Consider the following 6,688-nt stretch of genomic DNA (forward strand, 5'->3'; position numbering starts at 1 on the left):
CTCTGTCTCTGGTGAAGCCTCTCACCGCCCCTGAGCCTCTGGTCTGTACCCCAGTTATGTATGCACAAATAAATAAATCTTTAAAAAAAAAGATATAATTGATTTATATTATATATACAACTGGCCTACATTTAAGACATGTGAGTGGTTTCTGGTTGTCTATGGCTTGATAAAGTCTTTAAGAACAAAGTGTTTGGGGCCCTCCCCGGTAGCGCAATGGGTTTAAGCACAGCACTACAAAGCTGGCCACAGCCACTTCAGCGCAAGTTTGATCGCCAGCCAGGGAGGTGACCCACATGGCACAGCAGACCTCTCTTGACTGGCCACTGCCTGTTCTGCACCTCAATCTGTCTCTGGTGAATTGTATTCACACCCTCCCCCCGCCCCGCACCTCTGGCCTGCACCCCAGCTCTTGTATGCATCCATAAATAAATCTTTAAAATGAATGAAGGAACAAAGTCTTTCTGTAACATACCATTTTGGTATCTTTGGGGCCATAGCTATCCATGGTGACAGGCTGCCTAGCACAATTCCAAGAATTAAATCTTCACACAATTTCATTGAAGGCAGGAATAAAAGGGAAGGAATAGTAAATGCACTCACTTCTTGAAACTTTCATTTTGTAATTCAGAAAGAAAATATCTCAGAACCCTCATTAAACTTTCCCTCGTCTCTCATTGGCCAGAGCAGGCTCATTCACTGTGGCTGCTCTGGCCTCCCCAAACTCCCCCACACACCATTACTGTCAAGACAAGACTATGACAGTTGCTCATTTAGACCACAAATGATTAAATTCCTTGTGGCAGGGGAGGAATCTTCTTTCTGTCCTAAATAAAATTAGGGATGGCTGTTAGAGAAGCCACAGATAGTGGCTACTACAGGTGCCTGCCTCGAGCCAGGGATCCTATAAGATAATTTATATATATATTTATTTCATTTAATTCTTACAGCTTTTTCTTAGGCATCGTTATCTCCACAAACAGATGAAGGCGAGTCTCCCTGGTGACACACGGGGTTAAGTCTCGGCACTATGCAGCTATCAGCAGCCACTGCAGCACGATTTTGATACCCAGAGAGGGAGCTGACCCACATGGTAAAGCAGACTCCTAGCTTGCTCCCCTGAGCGGTGTATTCAGTAGATCCTCCTGTTCTGCTCCCTGCTCTGTCTCTGATGAACTCTCCCACTTCTGCACCTCTGGCCTACACCCCAGCTCTTGTATGCATGAAGAACTAACATAAATCTTAAAAAAAACAGAGGATGGAATTGAGACCCAAAGTTAATTATATTACTGACACAGCTAGAAGAAAATAAAAACTTGAACTACATCTATTGAGTCTACAGTTTAAACAATACCTTTATATTATGTGTCCAGCTGCCTGTTGATTGACCTACAGTTCAGAAAAATCAATGTTATAATAATGACAACCCTGAATTATGTACAGAATGGCTAATTTATATTCTACTTTCTCTATAGCATATATTTATACAATATTTTATGAAGATTTGAAACAAAAATGTAAATTCTGTAAGTATTAAAATAGGAAATTCTGCTGAGAACAGTACATTCCAAAGGATATCTTAATTTTTGAAATAATAAATAATATCAGGCAGAATCAGAGAGGTACCTCTGAAATCTAACTAGAAACTTCCCAAATATTGTACACTTACATTTGTAGTTAAATAACTTACAAGTACTTATCTCACTTTTCAATTCTATGTGTGGTGGGAAGATAGGATTTATGTTAGGCCTTGGAGGAGAGTTAGATAAAAAGTAGCATGGGAAAAGGAAGACGAGAGAAAGTGACTTAGCATATTCCAGGGCATTGGGGTCCCTGTTTAGTATGACTGGGCCTTAGAGGATGTGAATGAGATTTCATGGTCTACTTTATTCACTTTTATATTTGAAGTTTATACAACTTTAACAACCTAACTCTGTTTCAATAAAGATATTTTCATTTTGAAAGGTAAAGAGAGAGAGAAATAAAGGTAGAAGTCATATTTCGAAAGTTCTTAGGGAAAGCAATGTAAATGAGTGGCCTTGTAAATCTGAGCAATCCAGTCAAGAGTTTGCAGAAAGAATAGAAGCAAAGTTATATATTAGCAAAGGGGTGAACAGATGATTCTTTTAAAATATATGCATGGAAACATAGCATATGCCTGTGAATGTGATATCAACACTGGAGAAACTAACTTTGGCTAGTATGGATGTTAACGATCAATAGCGACGTAAAAAATATTTCAGCAGGCTAAAATAGCAAAAACTTATTATCTTATGTAACTGCTACAGGCCAGGAAATCAGGGCTCAGCTGAAGCTGGTCAAGGCTATACACTTCTGAAGACTTGACTGGGCTAAGGCCCACGCTCCTTGTGGTGGTCCTTCACAAAGAGGACCTGTCATAGCATTCCTCACGAGGCGATGAGGCAACGCTGGCTTCCTCCTTGGGAAATGATCCTAGAAAGAGAAACCAAGGTGGTAGCAGCTGGGACTTTTGATAACCTAGATTTTGAAGTTGCATATCACCTTTTCCATGTTATTCTACTCGTTAGAAATGAGTCAGAACATCTACAACACTCAAGGGGAAGGGAGTCAGGCACCATGTTTTAAAGGGTGCAGCATTCCAACACTTACATACCTATTGTCTATACCACCACAGAATGCAGAAAGAATATTCTGGCTTAAACACTCACAATAACAGTGAATAACAGCTTAAATCAGGTGAAATGTTTTCCTACACATATGCCAAATGCAATTTCTTGCCTATGAGGCCATTTCATTGTTACAGAATTTGTCTTCATAATGTCACTTAATCTCTAAGACATCAATTTTAACAAATGTCATTGCACAGCACTTTTCACACTTTTTTCCAATTCTCAAGTGGACCTTGGACGTGGCTTGCAGTCTCCAGTATCTTTTGAACACCTCTCCCGGGCGTGAGAAATTTCCTTCATGTTGAAAGCTGCTTCCTAAGGAAGAAGCTAGAACTTTGTTTCTCAGCCTCCCTTGCAGCTAGGACCTAGGGTGCAACCTGCATTCTTCCATCTGGCCAGTCCCATGTAAGATTTAGAAAACAGCAGTGTGGCCTGGACTCCAGTAAGAATGGAAGAAAGAACACCAATGCTGGACGAGACCTTATATTCTTCATCCAGGGCTCTGCTTTCCCTGTGTTAGCTTTAGTCTCAGAGAGCCCATTTCCACTAAGGTAACCCAGGTAATCAGTTTCAGAATTCTTATGACCTCTTGCTTCATTAACAACAATATAGGGGGCCCTCCCTGGTGGTGTAGTGGATCAAAGCACAGCACTAAGAAGCTAAAGCTACTTCAGCATAAGTTCAGTCCCCACTCCCAGGTGACCCACATAGCGCGACAGACCTCTCCTGACCTGTTCGCTGCTCCCCTCAGCAGTGTACTTCATCAGTCTGCCTGTTTTACTCTCCACTCTGACTCTGGTGAATCCTCTCACTGCCCCTACACCTCTGGCCGGTATCCCAATTCTGTATACATAAATAAACACATTAAAAAAAATACAATGTAGAGGCACAAGACAATAGCAATTTTAGCAATTTTATTCTGCCTACAGATTCTGCAAATCAGGAATTGGAAAAGGATTCATTGAGGACAGTTGGTTGGGGTACATGCTATCTGGGTTCTTAGCAGCAAGGACTCAACCACTGGGACCCCTTGGTAGCTAGGGACTGGTGTCAGTGGAAGGCACATTCACGCACATTAGTAGCAGTTAATACTGGCAGTGGGTCGGGGCTGTGGGATGGGAAAAGTAGGTGTGGCTACATGAGCCTCTCTAGAGTTTGGTGGCAGGATTCCCAGAGAAGCATCTTGAGAGAACAAGGCAGAGTGTGGCACCTTCATTGACGTGTCTGCAGAAGGGATGGTGCATCCCTGCTTTAGCCTTAGCCTCCCTAGAGACAGGGAGGGAGAACACAGACTTCCCATTTAACTTCCCTTCCAGCTTACTCATAGTGATTCTATCACAAGAAATGTTTGTGGGCTGTCACCTTCGCCCATGATATTTGTGATGAGACACCCCACCAACATTTGCTCTTTAGAGTCAGCCCATCTGGTTCTTATAATTGCACCATGCACCTCAGCAACAATCTTTAGGGCACTTTGAAAAGACAAGGTTTAATATTCACAAATTCTGGAGGGCACATGCCATGACTGGGCCATTCGCCAGCCAAGTATCATCTCTTCTCCAATGGCTCAGAATGGTTCCTAACTGAGACTCACTTGTGTTCCAGGCCCATGCTTACTCAGGGCTGGAGAAACCTAATACAACGTTGAGGCTTTAGAAGTGGCATGCCAAAGGGGTACTGATGGTGTGGCTGTGTTGCTCAGAACTGTTTTGTACCAGGGGCTTCTTGGTCTGGCGTTTAATAAGAATAGCATTCAAACAGTATACTGCCATGTTCTAGAAGACCATGGGGAAGGGTAGGCAAGTTCTGCAATGCCTGGAGGTGTGAGCTTTCATTGCCTTAACTTTACAATGGAGTTATGAACACTGGTGGGATTGTTTAGAAAATGAAATTAGGTAATTGATGTAATCACTGTCACTTTTGGGTCCTTGGCACACCGTTTTCTTATTATTGCCACGATAAGTGCTGTCAACGTGGAATATTATGAAACTGGGGCCTCTGACATGTGTTACCCGAAGATGGAGATGGAGGTTGGGGATCCCGGAACGGGACTGCAAAACTCCAGGCCCAGCAGAGCCCAAGTTCCCCTTCTCTCAGCAGGTCAAGGCAGAGCCTGAGGAAGCTGCTCTGTCTGGTCATGCATAGGCCTCATGCACAGTAGGAGGGACGCGGACCCTGGCCTGTGGTTCACTCCTCCACCAGCGGCATGTGGCATGGTGGGGTAAGGGTCAAGGCCCAGTCACTATCCTCAGGGGCTTCAAGTAGGTCCTATGGTATGTTCTCGAAAGGATCCTGCAGAGCAGGGCAGCAGGTTGAGGGCCAAGATCCCCAGGTCAGTACGGTGCCCAGGAGTGGCAGGAGTTCAGGGGTGGCAGGAGTTCAGGGGTGGCAGGAGTTTCAGGAGCAGCAGCGGTGCTGTGGCTGTCTTCCCGCAGGACCTCGGGAGGGGGCAGCAAGCTGGGAGGCCCCACGCAGCTGGTAGGTGGGCCACAGGTATTCAAAATTCTGAATCAGAGAAGCACCTGTTGGCGGCCAGAGGCCCCTCAGCCCCTGGCCCCTCCGTCACCTGCTGCGCTGGGACAGCCGCCTCGCTCTGTGGGCGACTCCAGGGGCCGGGGCTGGGGACCCGTCAGGCAGAGACCGAGCCCCGGGCACAGCCGGGCAGGAGCGCTGGGCCGCGCGGGCCCGAGGGCAGCTCAGCGACACCCACACCCACGTGCACGCCCGCGCGGGGGCCCCCAGGACGCCGCAGCACCCCGCGCGCGCAACGGGTGCAGGGCCCGCGGCAGGCGAGGGGGTCCCGGGCGGGCCACCCTCCTTGCGCGGCGGACCCCTTTCTACAGCAATTCCTCCTCGTGCGACCGAGACCCAGGGTCAATGCAAAGCCGCCCGCAGGCTCAGGGGCCCGAGAACTCTGGTTGTGCCCGTGCGACTCAATGCTAGCCAAGCCTACTTTTTAGAATAAAACAAGCTACGCCTCCCTCCGGGCTCGGGCTCTACACCGTCGGTGCCATCCTTTGCAGTGCGTCTCCCTAGAGATCCAGAAGTTTACTGTTGGGGTGTTTCCCGCGCTCGCGCACCTCCAAACCGAAAGCAGAAGTGGCTGTGTCGGGGCGCCGCCGCCGCCGCCGCCAGCGCGCGGAGCTCCGCTGCAGTTGCCGTGGCTGCCGCGGCGGGCCGGGGGCAACAGCGAGCTGCGGCAGCGGGAAACCGCGGCTCCCGCCGGGAGGGTGTCCCGGCTCTGGCGGGGAGAGGCTAAAGAGCCGAGGCAAAGGCGCCTCTACGTTCCCGAGGGAGGGTGCGAAGAGCACGGTGCGGGACAGCTTGTAGGAAGAGCGGAGAAGACATCGTTCGCCTGTACCAGGATGGCCGAGTGGTTAAGGCGTTGGACTTAAGATCCAATGGACATATGTCCGCGTGGGTTCGAACCCCACTCCTGGTAGTTGCGTTTTATTTTCTTCCCTTACTTGTTTGTGTGTTTAATATACATTTTATGGAGTAAACCGCGCCTCACTCTCCGAGAATTCCGTCTTCTGGCTGTGAGAGGCGCAATCCGACAGAGCGCAGCTCTGCAGCCGGCCGCGCGGAGACCGCACCGCGGCCGCGCAGGCCAGAGGCTAGGCGGCGCCACCCCACCGGCTCTCACCCTTGGGCTCCGTTTCCCGCGGCAGGGCGGAAGGAGCCCTTGGGGAGAGCCTGGCGAGGGGTGAGCCTAGTCAGAAAACAGCCTCGGCGGAGAAGCCATCTCTACGCTGACCCCTACTGTGGCCCAGAGGAACCACGTGTCCTGTTCATCCATTACCTTCTTAAGGCGGAGACACTTTGTTGTCATCGTTCTAAAATGGATTCTGACTTGCAGTCGGGTTAGGATTTTAAATTACTAATGGCATAGGCTAGTTTTTTGTTTTTAATACTTTATAAAAATGAAAATAATCTCCCTCTAGGAGGAACGGGATGAGATAAGGGAAGGGTGAGCAGAAAGCTTTGGGGAGCCGGGCCACGCTGTTTCCTGACCTGGGTGATGGTGTCAAGGTATT

General features: G+C 48.3%; 1 non-coding gene across 1 annotated transcript; it reads left to right on the forward strand.

Annotated features, from left to right (window-relative positions):
• Positions 1-6,010: 6,010 nt before the first annotated feature.
• Positions 6,011-6,093, forward strand: TRNAL-UAA. Its single transcript has one exon. It is a non-coding gene; the product is annotated as a tRNA-Leu (tRNA).
• The last annotated feature ends 595 nt before the right edge of the window (positions 6,094-6,688 follow it).

The sequence above is a fragment of the Condylura cristata genome, unplaced genomic scaffold (assembly GCF_000260355.1).
Source record: "Condylura cristata isolate star-nosed mole 26May11 unplaced genomic scaffold, ConCri1.0 scaffold00001, whole genome shotgun sequence".
Taxonomy (NCBI): domain Eukaryota; kingdom Metazoa; phylum Chordata; class Mammalia; order Eulipotyphla; family Talpidae; genus Condylura; species Condylura cristata.